Raw genomic sequence first — 15,632 nt, 5'->3', positions numbered from 1 at the left:
GGTCACAACTGTCGATCCGTCCAGCCCTGTGTAGAAGTCTAGTGTATTCTGCTGACCTTAAGTGGCTGAAACAGAGGACACCCAGGAATTATGTACAATCCTGATTAAATACCATTTTAAATTTATGGCTTGAACCCTATGACTGTCACACCATTCAGATGATAGCGAGACCTGCTGCTGCTGCTCCATCAGTAAATCCAACTAAGGAGCAGGAGATGAGGAGCTGCTGGTCACCAGAATAACACAAAGGTCTAGGCTTTGTCATGGGGTAAACTAGATTTTAAGTAAAGATCATCCTTGAAGTATCTTTCAGGTACAATATGTTGGGTCATGATCCTTGCACCACTTTAGATGCCTATAAAATACATACACAAATAGCTAAAGATGAATAAAAGAGAACATAGGCCCCTTAACCAACCGCAATGGAAGTAGCATTACTAAGGATAAAGATAAAGCTAAACTGGCAGACAGTGGAAGCTACAGGCTCAATATATGGGGTGTGATCAATAGAACCAAACATAGATTTCACTCTTCACAATTTCATCTGGTATGGTGCCAAGGGACTGGAGAATAGCGGACGTTGTACCAATATTCAAAAAGGGAAAAGAGATGACCCAGAGATCTTTAGACCTGTAAGCTGAACATCAATCATGGGGAAATTATTTGAGGGAATTTTAAGAGATAAGATCCAGGAATATTTAGAGAAGCATAGTATAATCAGTGGTAATCAGCATGGGTTTGTAAAAAATTGTTCATGCCAAACTAAGCTTTTACGAGGAGGTCAGCAAGAAATTAGATTTGGGGAATGCAGTAGACATAGTCTACCTTGATTTTGTAAAGGCCTTTGATACCATACCACACCACACAAGAGGTTAATTAATAAAATGGAGGAGGTGGGACTAAGGGTAATAATCTGTAGCTGGAAGAAACTGGCTGCATGATACAGAACAGGGAGTGGTGGTAAATGGAGAATTTTCCGGTTGGATACAGTACTAATTGGGGTACCACAGGGATCGGTGCTTGGCCCTCTTCTATTTAATTTATTCATCAATGGTATAGAGGAGGGAATACTCAGAAACCTATCCATCTTTGTGGATGACACAAAACTGTGTTGGGTGATTAGTACAGATAAGGATGTCTCCACGCTACAGAGGGATCTAAATAAACTAGATGAGTCGGTGAAAAAATGGAAAATGAGGTTCAGTGTGGACAAATGTAAGGTTATGCATCTCGGGAGACATAACAAAGGTGCTCAGTGTCAGGTAGCAGCAAATAAGGCAAATAAGATACTTGCCTGTATAAAAAGGGCATGGAATCTAGAACATACCACTGTAAAGGACACTTTGTTAGACCTCATCTAGAATATGGAGTGCAATTCTGGGCTCCATATTACAAAAAAAGACATCATAGAATTGGAAAAAGTCCAGAGAAGGGCAACCAAGCTAATACAAGGGATGGAGGCCTTAAGCTATGAGGATAGATTAGCCGAATAAAGAATGTTTATACTGGAAAAGAGACATTTAAGGGGAGACATCCTCCACAAGTACAAATATATTACGGGCCAATACAATGATCTGTAAGGCAGCCTATTTACTCCGACATCAGATACTAGGACACAAGGGGATGCACTTAGGGCGGGATGTATTAAAATACATCGCTGCCCCTCGCCGCCCCCCCCCCCCGCCGCAATGCTGCCGCATATGTACTAACATATGCGGCTGGCATCGCGGTGCGGTGACGGAGGCCCCCTACGATACCTGTACACTGGTGTGCGGGGGGTCTCCGTCACCTCCCTGCCGCCACGCTCTCCCCTCACGCCGGAGACAGCTATGCATGCTGCCCCCGGCGCTTCCTCCTCCCCCCTGCAGCCGGAAGGATGTCCGGCTGCTTCACTAGGGGGAGGCAGGGCTTACCTTCCGGGTTCCAGGAGGACCCTTCAGGAAGGTAAGACAGAGGGGGGGTCGGCGAGGCGGCGGGTTTGCATCGGTGTCGGCGGGCGGCAAAAAGAAGCCCATAGGCTTCTATAGGGTATCGCCACCCAAAGGTGGCAATACCCTTCACTGTGGTATCATTTTTGCTACATAGGAAAATGCGGTAAAACCTGGGTTTTACCGCATTTTTCCACGTGGAAGGAATGGCTTTTTTACGGTGAGGGCAGTAAAATAATGGAACTCTCTTCCATTTGTAGTGGTGTCGGCAGCATAGGCGTGCGCACATTGAGTGTTAAGGGTGCACAGGCACCCCCTAATGCTGTGCCCCCACCCCACACTTATTGCTGCTAGTAATACCAGCAACACCTTTTACCAAAGACTTTTGCTTTTTAGACCTGTATGCCATTAAAATAAGCGCCCATTAATCAATTATGTGTGTTTTGCATTATTAATTGCATTACACCATTGTCATATCACTACATATCTGTGTCATCCAGATATGATTTTGACTTTATTTGCATGTACTGTTACACAGAGTAATTAGAAGATTAAAACTGAAATAGGCAGGAGATTATGGATATAATGGTGTGGCTGAGAGACGTTTTATATTGTAGTGAGTTCACGCCTGATTGGCGGTGTTAGACAGACCCAATGGCGGGGTTAGACATGACCAATAGGTGGTGCTAGGCACACCGCTTTGACAGTGCACCTCCTAATAAAATGTGCTGCCCACGCCTATGGTCGGCAGATACAATAACTACATCTAAATCAAGGCTAGACAATCATTTATTTGATAAAAACATCCAGGAATATAACTGGTAATCAAAGGTTGAATTGATGGACGTAAATCTTTTTTTTAACCTAAACAAGTTCGTAACTAACAGGTTGCGGCTCTGTTGGGAACCCTGGAGAATGCCCTGGTCTACCTACCTGTAACCCAGCCCGGCAGTGTTGCAGGTATCTTGCCCATTGTTATACTGCACATACTCCAAACCCAGCATATATAACTAGTAGTTGCATCGCTACTTGTGACTGCAGGAGTGATGTTGACTGTTAGCTTCGTATTGTTGGCCTGCGGTGTAAAATGTGCCTCTTTTTCAGAGGTATCTTTTCCACCAAGGATAGGGCTCATGCAAGTGCGCCCTGATGACAAGGTATGAAACCTAAAGTACCGATTGGACCGATCCGCATTTACTTTCGTCCACTCAATGTGGAAGCAATTACGAATGACTTGCGTTCAGCAACAGTATGTTTAATTAGGACAGCAGCCAGAAGAGGGCAATGTACCAGAGGTCATCAGGATGAAGAGCCTTGTAAATAAGGGGAACAAGGCGGTGGAGAGGCAGAAATGAATAAACAAACAGAAGTGATCCTCACATGTTGGAGAGAGTGTGTGACTTTGGCCGCGGTTTGTTGTTGCTGTTACAGTAGAGTGTTAAGCGTGGAAACCAAATTAGACAGAGCCAAGCAAGGTGTTAGGGGAAAGGAAATGATTCATCGGCCTGTATATTAGAAGCCTGGAAGTATAATGGGGCAGCAAGCTGGAAGCGAGAAAGGGACATTGGGTCAAGTGTTTTTTTATTTAAAGTGCTCCTATAGTCTCCAAATAAAATCCGACCAGTATCATTATGGGGGGATGTATCAAACGATATAGAGATACAGGGGGTGATTATACATCTATGCGCATCTGCAGCCGTATAGTGCAAGGAGCCGTGGAGAATTGATCATCCGCTGGGCGCTCGCACACAGCAGTGCGGGTGGGGGGGGGGGGGGGCGTGGGGCGGCGGGCCGTGGTCACGCCCATAGGAATGCCCAGCGTTTCATGGGTGTTCCCATGAAAATGCTGGGCATTCCCATGGAAATTCCCCCGTGACGCGGGTGCGGGAGGCGGGCAGCTGACGTCAGCGGATGTTAGCTGCCTGTCCTCTTCCTGTACATTTCTCCCCCGCATGTAAGGCTTCATCCATTCGCATGCGTGCAGGGAAATCGGCATGCGAGGGGGGAGGGGGGGCAGGTGATCCTGCAGGCACTGGGCGGCGTTTAGAGCACCCACAAAGCTGTATATTTCACAGCTTTGCGGGTCAACCAAAATCAGCCAATTAGCCTATACTTTATCTCTATGCGCTTTATCATTCTCCAAAGCTTAGTGCATCTGCCTCTTTTTGTCTCTCTCCAAGCTTTGATACATCTATGTATTGTCTGACTATTATTGGCAAAAGAGAATCATTTTATTAGGACATGTGCGGCTCAAAGTGACAAATAATTGCCGGATACAAGACCTATTTATTCCCAGGACCATTTCTTGTGTTTATAAAGGTTATTCCCTTACCCCTGATTGTTGGAGGAATACTCCAATGCTCTAGCCCCTTTAACAGCTATTGTACTTTTACCCACAGCCCCAACTAGGGTCATACACAAACATCAGAATTCAGATTGTATAAGATGCTGGAACCTGTTCTAGGTACATCAGGTAAAAAAAAGACACAGAGAAGAGAGAGATTTACATTAGCAACGGGTGATGGCTAACCCAAGCCTTAATAGTTTATTATTGTGCCGAAAAAGTAATGATAATGTATGTAATCAACCCGAGCACCCTGTAATGGAAGTATCATTTATTATATATTCTCTTTTGCAGTAACTTGGGGCTGCATTTTATGCCTGTGGCTGTGTCACAGCCTTCATAATGACATATGGAAATTTAGAATCCTCTATTGTTGGCAACTTCTAGTATCACAAACCTGAAAATGATCATTGAAGCCGTTAAGGACATGAAGAGAAGCACGTACCAATTCTGGGGCTTATTTGTAACCCTTTGAGTGCCAAGTGAATTTGTCAAAATGAGTGTGAAAATTTGCAAGCAAACATACTTATTCATTATAATGACCTGTAATTAGGGATGCCAATCCCTGGCCATTTTTTCAATCCCGGGATTCGGGATTGAAAGATGCTCAATCCCGGGAATCCCGGGATCCCGGGATTGACTTCTTGGTGAAAAAGCAGGTAGCAGCAGGGCTCTTTAACTGCACTGCATCTTTCTCCTTAGCTCTACCCCCTGTCCCTCAGTCCTTATATACTCTTTTCTCTCCTCCACGGTCCTTTATCTCTCTCTCCCCTCTCAGTCCTCTCTCTATATCTGTCTCCCGCCTACCAACCTCTCTCTATATCTGTCTCCTCTCTCCCTCCTCCCGCCTACCAACCTCTCTGTGTGCTTGGTGGCACGTGTCTAGCTGCTGGCTGGAGACCCGGCATGGCGATCAGCGGGGAACGTGCGGATGGCTGTTACCTAGCCAGTTGTCTTGTGCTGGTTTCTTCCTGGCTGGAGAGACTTGGTGCGGCACGCAGGAGACCTAGCTGGGAGATGCGGCTGTCGGGTTGCGTAGCGTGACCTCTGATGTCACGCTGCGCACAAAGGGCAGCCGGGCAACGTCTGCACGAGACCCAGCGGGTGGACACGTATGTTGGGCTGCGCAGCGTCGCACAGAAGAGGGGCAGCCAGGCAATGTTTGCTACTCAGCGCTGCCCGGCAAAGAAAAACAAACCCAAAATTCTGAAAAAGACTGTGCGGTAAGCAATCCCGAAATCCCGGGATTGGATGAGCCAATCCCGGGATTGAAATACCGGTGATTTTAGGCCAAAATCCCGGGATCCCGCCGATCCCGATCCCGGGATTGGCCTCCCTACCTGTAATGTTACCTTATGTAGGAATTATAATCTTTTTTTACACAACATTTTTGTATTTGAATTTATATAACAAATGTGATCGGCGCTGGCATTTTTAGGCTATATTTTGCACATCTCTCGCAGAGATGTTGACAATCAAAGGTTTAAATGAGTTTTAGCAACATTTTTAACAAGTGACACAAAACAAGTGAAAGTGTTTTCATAAACACCCTCTCGCAGAACGCACGACCGAGCGAACCTTTTATGATTTTATGTTAGCCCTATTATTACGTATAACCACTTGCTAGTGCTCTACTCACACCAAGCATCCCCCGGGGATGGCGGTGTGATTCAAGGTGTGGTGGAGCGGTTATGCCTTTGGTGTTAACCACACAAGCATGTGGCTTCAGTTTCACCCACAGCTACTTGTACTCACTGTGTGTTCTCTAAGCCAACCTTTTAATTCCACATTCATTTGCTGAATTAACCATATTTGCTATAATCATTGGAAACAGTATTAACCAGGACTATTCTTTCCACTTGAGAGTGCTAAGTATAACAAGCTGAATGAGCAGATATTTCCTTCGTGTACCTTTATTTAGGCCCAAAAGTTGTGTTGACGTGAATCCATGGTAACCATTTTTTTTAACCTAGATCAATGCTTATGAGCACAGCACTGCTACTAGAATACCAGAACATAGTACATTAGTATATTTCGAATTGCGGGAGCCACCCCGGCCATTGCGGGAGGGTAGGCAAGCCTGCATTTACTGTATTTGTAGCAGCTGAGTGACCCCAGGGCAACACAAAATTGAAAAAATATATAGTGAAAAAAGTGAGTTATTATTATAGTTCTTATCCATCATAATGGGGCAGATGTATTAAGCCTTAACAAGAGATAAATGCAAGGGTGATAAAGAGAGATAAATGCCCAGCCAATCACCTGTTAACTGCCATGTTACAGGCTGTGTTTGAAAAAAGTAAATACGGAGCTGATTGGCTGGATGTTTATCTCTCAATGGGGCAGATGTATTAAGCCTTAACAAGAGATAAATGCAAGGGTGATAAGGAGAGATAAATGTCCAGCCAATCACCTGCTAACTGCCATGGTGCAGGCTGTGTTTGAAAAAAGTCAGTAAGGAGCTGATTGGCTGGACGTTTATCTCTCCTTATCACCCTTGCATTTATCTCTTGTTAAGGCTTAATACATCTGCCCCAATGACCTGTAATGGTTAGCTTATACAGGAAATATAATCTTTCTTAACACAACTTTTTCTATTTGAATTTATATAACAAATGTGAGTGGCTCTGGCATTTTTAGAGGGTATTTTTCACAGATCTTCACACTCAAAGGGTTAAGACTGCATACACAAAGTATAATGTTTTACCTGAATAAAAACAAATTCAGATGCATGATTTAAATTGCCATACAAGTATACAACAAACTAAAAAAAAAACTACTGCTGTGTAATTAAAAAGCATTTGTACATCATGTGTACAGATTTAAAAGGCCGACCTGGCAATATTACCCGCACCACCACAAAAATATACCTTCTGTCGAGTTAATCAGTATTTTCATTGTTTCACCTGTGCTTCCACAGGCAAATCCAGAAGTTGTGACCTTTTAAGAGTTCACTGGGGACAGTTTTGAGAGCCCCCGTTGTAAATGAAAATTGATACGTCAATAGAAGGGCAGCAAACGGCAACTGGTATATTGTAGCAGGGATTAGCGGAGGGCAGATTAGGGCAGTGATTGGCAGAGGCTGGGAGGGAATCCTGGGAAAGCGATGTTTCTGAGGAGCTGTGGGAATGACTGATGCTGAGAGGGTGAATGGGCCTTTGATGAGAGGTGCAAGCTCTGGAGACTGAAAGAAGTCATGAAGATCAGAGAGAAGGAAGGGGTGAGGCTGCCTGCGTGTGCCAGGAATGTTTCTGCATATAACATTTAATACTATATAAGGAGACAGCGAGTAGGACCAGAGATGGGACGAGCGCTGGCATTTCATGGAAGGGGGGAGTGTGAAGACCCATTCTACGAACCTAAACCCATTATGTGACAAGTTGTTTATAATTAACCACTAGAGTGCCGTAACTCCGTCTGGCGCTGACTGCAAAACACAGGCCGCGGTACTGTAGCTCAGCATTGTGCAGAATAATAAGATCATGTGGAATGCTAAGTAGCTCTGTGCTACCAGGTGGAATATGTACCAAGAGGAAGCCTACGGTACGTGATGACAGAGGATTATATTATTATTATCTTTTATGTATATTGCATACCTCCCAACTGTCCCAATTTTCACAAGTCCTGCCCAAAAAAAGGGCCGAAGGCATAGTAGGTGTGGGCATGACCTCAGATGGAGGGGGTGTGGCCTAGCACAGCGACCTCTATTATTGTCTTTTTGGGGGGTGTCCGGCTCCCCTCCCTGCACTGATAGATGCCAGCTCACCCAACCTGCCCCCCACCCTTGAGGCACTGCAGCTCGTAGGTAGGACAGCGAGACAGAGTCCAATTAACGGGACTGTCCCTCTGTAATCAGGAGAGGTGGGAGGTATGCTAAAGGTGCGCATACATCAGGAGAGTATCGGGCCTATTCACTGTTCTTCCGATGCCTGGGTCATGATTCGGAACAATCCACCTTGCTGGAAATCTTTTTTTTTTTTTATCAATTCCGACCTAAATATGGGGCAGGATGTAATGGAGTCCAAGATCGCGGGATGTGCTGGATTCTGGACGGTCTTGGATTTTTTTTGAAGGAGCAATTATTTACAATGGGCGAGATTCAGCAAGCTGAAAATGCGGTAAAAACCCCGTTTTCAGGGTTTTTACTGCATTTTCATATGCAGCAAAGCCCCATTGCTGGGGCTTCGCTGCGGGGGGGGGGGGGGTTACGCCAGTTCCTATTTGCCGTAACCCCATGGAAGCCTATGGGCTTCCCTTCGCGTCCCCCGCCGCCCCGCGCTCCCCCCACCGATCTGCGCCGCACCCCCCTCACCTGGGTCCGGGCAGCCTCCTGCTGTGCTGCCCAAACCAGTGATTTCCTCCTGCCTGCACAGCTTCTGAGTGCAGGGAGGAGGAACCGGAGCCCTTACAGCTGTGTAAGGGTTCCGGCAGGGAAGGGGGGACCCGGTGCACATCACCGGGCATCGCTTTTGCGTTAATAATCGCATATGTTACTGCATATGCGATTAATAACTATGCGAATGCCGGCGATGTTCACCGGGGATTATTAGTGAATCCCGCCCATTGTATGGTTTTGCCTCATTAATGATTGCCCTTTTAAAAAATGTCGTGTGGAATTCAGCATATCTGTCGATTATGGACTCCCTTAGATCCCACCCATGATTGGAACTAGCAGACCGCATATCCAGCAGGGGAATCAGGGATAGATAGATAGATAGATAGATAGATAGATCAGCCCGTAGATTTATGGCCCACAACTGTCATTTCATAGATTAATAGGTATCCGGTTAATAAGTCTACAATGTCCAGGTCAACACCAAAAGGACAGCATTGACAAAATAGTTTAACATCCCCACAGATTGGGAACGGTAAATTGTGCCAGACAGAGTGGTGTCAACTTTGGGGAGCCATGTCAACTGAAAAATCATGTTGACCTTTTCATGTTTCAACCTCTTTCATGTCGACCTTTTGCCTTCAGCCAGGTGTACTCGTCTGCCCAGTATATTGCTTGTACCAACACCTCCGCTCATCAGCGTAAAATTACCCTATAGCTGGTGCAAGGTCCACCCAAAGCCAGATCTCCATATATGCTCAAGTCAGCATAGCCCATAACTCCACCTGTCAGGCCCTTCAGGACGCTTATCATATTTCCTGCAGACATAGGCTTTCTATAATGGGTGCACCCATATATTATACTTACCTCTCAGTAGTCCCGCAGTGGAGTCACTATACTCCATACACAAATCACAGCCAGAGTCTACTCCAGGGGCTTAACTAGACATATGTATGCCTAATAGCAAAAGTTTGTAAGGGCCCCTATATGCAAACCAATGGTGATACATGTATATAACACATGTAACTTACTGTACAAAGGGAAGCTGGGCCCTCCTCAGATCTGGGCCCCATAGCCCTATTGGGCCCTATTGGGCTCTTACATTGATCCTAATGATATCCAAATGATAGACCTGTTCACTGTCTAGTTAAACAATCAATAAGTCGGCATCATATGGTCACCATAAGGTCGGCAGGTAAAAAGTTCAACAGGTACAAAAAGTAGACAGGACAATGGTTAACACATGCTTTGGTACTTGTTTCCTAGCACGGCCACAATCGCGTCCATCGTGTACCTTAAAGTTAAGGTACACGATGGACGCGATGGACCCGATTTCCTTTGAAAAAATCGGGGGCATCGCGTCGGTCGCGTGCATTAACATGGCCCCCGACGCGACCGACGCGATGGACGCGATTTTGCCATAGGCTTCAATGTTAAAATATTTTTAACATTGAAATCGGGAGCATCGCGTCGGTCTTGTGCCATTATAATGGCACAAGATGAGATGGACTTGATTAAGTCCATTTTACATAGGAAACAATGTGAAATGGGCCAATATGACCCATTTCACATTGTATATGGCCCCGTCATGGTAAAAAAAAAGTTACGCAACCCCATTGTGAGCGCCACCCCACGATTGACGCCAACCCAAAGCGTCGCGAGCGCAGCGGTGCGCGTCCTCCGACCTTTTCATACCCCTACTATCCACGTCGGCGTGGAGTTGAGAATATAAAATGTGGCGAGCGCAGCGAGCCACCGAGCCCGAAGCGTGGCGAGCGGATGCGTATACCACGCTTCGGGTTGGCGTCAATCGTGGGGTGCCATTGAGGGGGTAAAGTTGGGGGTCTGGGGAATACTTTACATTGAATCCAATGTAAAATAGAGTCCCAGGGGCCCTATTCACATTTGATTCAATGTAAAAATCGGGTCGATCGCGTCGGTCGCATCGCATGCAATGTGACCGACGCGATTTTTCCGACACGATCACCCCGATACAAATCGGTGTGGCCATGCTAGGAAACAAGTACCCATGCTTTTTTGGGTTTTTCACATGTTTTTGCAACATTTGCTTGATTTACTATACACATAGACAATGACTGAATAGAATCTGGTGAGGTTGCTCCAGTCATACATATGATAATTAAAAAGTGAAGTCACCACGCCGGTTTGGTGCACGTGCTGATAGTAAGCAGTCTACAAACAAAGGCAGTATAAAGCGGTAATTTTCAGAGCCCAGTGATCAGCAAGCTGCTTTCCCGCCAGAGTGAAAACCCGCCACAATGCAAGAGGGGAAATCTATTCAAAATCACTGCCATCAAATGAATCCCCCCCCCCCCAGGCTACATGTATGCTCTTCCTGCATAGGACAATACTTACTCGGCGGCTCCGATGATCCTGGAGTCTTCAGGTCCGGCACTGGCGTCAGGAGAAATCCCCTGCGACGGCCCAGTCCACCTGTGTGTTTCTCACCACTCCCAGATAAGGGCTGGTAGTCGTACCAAAATGCCGTCTGGCTGTCAGTCATCTTGCGAATGGCCAGTGATAAAATGCCATTGCTTGCTTTGTTTGCAGGGTGACTTCGGTCATGCGCACCATGTGTAATATGCGCACAGTGCCAGATTAAGCCTTCGGGGGGCCTGGGGCACTTTAGACAGGGGGGCCCACTTCCACTTATCATTACTGGCCGCAAACTGCATGGGAGAATATTACACTGTCAAAACACAGAGTAAAGGCAGTACAAACTTGGTCAATGGTTAACTGCAGGGGATATATATATATATATATATATATATATACGGTGTAGTGGCGGACCGGCACTCAAATTCCTTACTTGATGTAGTCGCTGCGGTGCCTTCCAATACTGGGAATAATAGCGGGTGAAGAAATAGCGGCACTCGCAGTCTTAGTGAAAAAACTTGTCTTTATAAAATCATCTTAAATGCAAAATGTGACCGACGTTTCGGGGACAAGCCCCGTTTTCAAGGTGCAGAAAGTACAATATATATATATGTGTATGTATGTATGTATGTATGTATGTACACACACATACATATATACCACGTGAAAATCCAGTGTTTGTCCCTCTGCACCTTACTCTGTAGGAGACCTCACAGTCCCAGTGCTGCCTCTGATTAAAAACCCTCCCATGACTAGGCTGCTGCTGTTCTCCATGGGCCCTGAGAAGCCTGTAATGAGCTCCACCAATCAGAGCTCAGCACAAATGTCTCAGCCTCTGCCCTCTGGTGCAAAGTGTCATGGGACTTAGTCAACTCCCAGTAATGCACTGCACACTTGTGCAATCAGTGTGCCTTGGCTCCCGATGCTCAGCACCATTAATCATTGTCACATTGGCAGATAGGTGAAGCTGCAGCACTACCCCACTCCCATGCACAAAACCTTTAGCTTAATTATTATTATTTTTTTTTAATACATGCCAACCACAAGGCGCCCCTAGCTAGAGGGGGGCCCAGGGGTACTGACCCCTTGTACCCCCATTATAATCCGGCCCTGCATGCGCATGTGCAATCTCCTGATGAATAGTCAGGGCTGGTAATTTGTCTAAATTGGCCCCATAGTTCAGATGTGGTTAGTAGTGAGTCACATGATGCAAAGTAACGATAAACAGTTTTTTTTAATTCCCCACACCCGTACTGCGCATGTGCAGTAGGGGTCTGTGAACTAAAAACCACATAGGAATCGGACACATTGGGGGGTATGCAATGTGCCGCCGCTATTTCCGACATGGGAAATAGCGGCGGCTCCCTATTCAATGCTGTCTTTAGCGGCAGCATTGATGCGGGATCACGGCAGAACGGGCCCGACTTTAGAAGCTGTCGGGCCCGTTCTGCCTATAACGGCTGTGGATTGTCGCGATCTCGGCTGCAGATCGACAATCCATGGCCGTTTACGCGGCCACGCCCCCTTTGCGCCAAGCGGCAGGCGGAACATTGAATCCCGCCTGTCGTTCTGCGGTCGATCTAACCGCAAACGGGCCAGGATCACGGCTGTGGGTGGGGATCGACAGCCGTGATCCCAGATTGCTTATCCCCTGTTGTGTGTGTGGTAAAAATGCAGACACTAAACCCAAACATTTTTCTATCTCTCTGTTTCCAGCTTTTTGACAGGACAGGTTTTTAAAGAAAACCGTGTTCCAGAAAGAGCTGGTTGCTAAATTCCAGGGATGTTCCTACAGTATTTTTTCATATTCAGAACATGCAACAATAACCCAATGTCTGCAGCAAATCCTTGGTGTGATACTGTACATCTGTGATCGTGTACTCAATAAAGCTGTTCAGTTTCATCTACTACCAGATATCAGATCATTCTCCGTATAGGACCATTAAGCCTTACGTACACAAGAGGGCCTCTCTTGGTCTTAAATTGTTGCTCTGGCCTTAAAAGGTCTAAAAAAAAGTCAGAAACAGCAAGGCCCTGCCTCTTCCCCTCACAAGCTGTGTAAACTGTTTCTCGGTTAAATAAATATAGAGAAAGCAGAGAAAAAAGTGAGCGTTATTTTCATAAAGTTTTGAAGAATTTAATTCCTGGGAGGAGTCCAAAACATTAGTTCCACTGTTGTACTTGTACATATAGGAATAACGGGTCAGGTTTAGTGTATATATGTGCATATATAGCCGGGCCGGGAGAGATTATGCACAATATGTGCTATGTAACAAATTAACGTTTAATTAGTGACAAGCAAGATTATTAATCATGATGGGTTTGAACAGGGTTTATATATAATTTTAATTATATATAGAGGAGATATATATATATATTTAATTATATTTCTGCCAGCCCATGGTAGTTTCCAACCTCTTTCCCCACAATCTCGCTGCCTAGGTGTCATCCACTACTCTGAACTGTCATTTCTTCCCCACATTCAATCTGTCTAAAAATTATGTTACATACAACTAAAAAAAACAAAATGGAAAGTTGTCCATACCTTACACAGTGTAATCTATACCTTACTCTAATCTACTTATTATCTCCCGCATTGATTATTGCAATCATTTTCTTACTGGTCTTACAGAGAACAGACTCTCACCACTACAATCCAGTCTGAACACAGCTACGGGGTTTATCTTCCTCGCTTATTTATTTATTACCAGTTTCTTATATAGCGCACACATATTCCGCAGCGCTTTACAGAGAATATTTGAACATTCACATCAGTCCCTGCCCCAGTGGAGTTTACAATCTATATTCCCTACCACATTTACACGCACACAGACATTGTAGTGTTAATTTTGTTGTGAGCCAATTAACCTACCAGTATATTTTTGGATTGTGGGAGGAAACCGGAGTACCCGGAGGAAACCCACGCAAGTACGGGGAGAATATACAAACTCCTCACAGTTAGAGCCATGGTGGGAATCGAACCCATGACCTCAGCGCTGTGAGGCAGTAATGCTAACCATTACACCATCCGTGCTGCCATTCGCTTGACATTCACTGTTTACTGATCTGCTTTCTCAGTCCCTCTATTGGTTACCTGTATTTTACTGTATTCAATATAAAATTACTCACCAAACTATACCAACATACATCTTTTCTCTCATCTCAAAATATCACCCAAACCAACCTCTCTGCTCTGCACCAGATCTGTGTTTCTCATCCGCAATTATTACTCACTCCCATTCACGATTGTAGGACCTTCTCCAAATCTTGGGCGGCCAATCATCGGCCGCCCAGTCTTTTGAATAGGATGGTTTCTATTCTCCCGCTCAACGTGGGGACCAGGGTAGCGGCGGGAGAATAGAAACCATCCTATTCAAAAGACTGGACGGCCGCTGATTGGCTGAGAGCTCATGTGTGATGTGGAAAAGTTTTTAGCAACGAGGGTGCTGAAAGGGGACTGCAATACTGTGCAGACTTCACGTTGCCACTCCTCCAGGGAAGCTTTTTTTCCCTATACCAAGATGGCCACCAAGGCCACTACTAAAGCAAGTGTGGTGCCATCTAGAAAACTGTGAGAGGGCAAGTACAAGTACAACCCATATGACCAAGGCCACTAGTGTGCTTCTTTCCCTATGCCAAGATGGCCACCAAGGCCACTACTAAAGCAAGTGTGGTGCCATCTAGAAAACTGTGAGAGGGCAAGTACAAGTACAACCCATATGACCAAGGCCACTAGTGTGCTTCTTTCCCTTTACCAAGATGGCCACCAAGGCCACTACTAAAGCATGTGTAACGCCATTAGAATTTGTACATTAATAAGAAGTGGCAGCTCCGTGCTAAAGTGTTACTGAGGTAAGAGGTAGTTGTTCAGGTGCTAAAAAGTGTTACATTAGCAAAAAGTAGTGTAGGTGCTAAAAAGAGTTAGATTAAGTATTACACAATGATGATGCCCTGAAGCATCCTGGCCACACATTATGCACCAAGGTTCTGATTCAGACCTGCTCGCTGGGCTGCTAGTGTTCATAGCCCAGAGAGCAGGTAACTGCCGCCCCGATGAACGCACGCCCCCCTGCTCTCCTCACTTCCCCACGTTCGCAGCCGTGCACACAGGGAAAATCATTCACCATTGAATGATGTTTTTCCCAGCTCGCAGCGCTGAGTAAGCCAGTACTCACTCGGCACTGCGATGGTAGAAGGAGACCACCAATGACGTCTGGAGGATGCCCAGAAAATGCTTGCGGCATACCCCCAAACGCCCACAGGGTGCCAATCACCAAGCAAGCAGTGAGCGGATGCTATCCTTGGCTTGCTGCCTTTGGTCGAGTGGCTCGCGCATGCGCACTGTGTACCACGTACCGTGTGCATGCGCGGTCATCTGATAAGCAATCGGGAATTTGCATCCCAGCAAACAGTTCTGAATCAGGCCCCAAACCTATTCCTAACACTGACATAAATGTTTTTTTTTATAATGTATACACTATATATATATATATATATATATATATATATATATATACTAGGTGTTTCATCGCTCTTCACACCGTCGTAAGGGGCTGCGCCCCATTAAAATTATAAATATATTTTAATGTGAATTATGTTTGTTATTTGTGGATGAATGTGTTTAATTTTG

At 45.6% G+C, this 15,632-nt stretch overlaps 1 protein-coding gene and 1 long non-coding RNA gene across 4 annotated transcripts in view; one reads left to right on the top strand and one right to left on the bottom strand.

Moving 5' to 3' along the window:
- CCNF (cyclin F) overlaps positions 1–15,632 on the bottom strand; it is a 71,306-nt gene that overhangs the window by 47,114 nt on the left and 8,560 nt on the right. The window lies entirely within an intron of this gene.
- Positions 7,373–15,632, top strand: part of LOC146020145 (uncharacterized) — a 55,668-nt gene continuing 47,408 nt past the window's right edge. For all 3 annotated transcript variants that reach the window (XR_014450729.1, XR_014450727.1, XR_014450728.1), the window contains exon 1: positions 7,373–7,815. This is a non-coding gene — a long non-coding RNA (uncharacterized LOC146020145). The remainder of the gene's footprint in view (positions 7,816–15,632) is intronic.

The sequence above is a fragment of the Crinia signifera genome, chromosome 7, assembly GCF_055691185.1.
Source record: "Crinia signifera chromosome 7, ASM5569118v1, whole genome shotgun sequence".
Taxonomy (NCBI): domain Eukaryota; kingdom Metazoa; phylum Chordata; class Amphibia; order Anura; family Myobatrachidae; genus Crinia; species Crinia signifera.
Note: the sequence above shows the minus strand (reverse complement) of the source record. Positions and strands in the feature narration are given on the sequence as shown.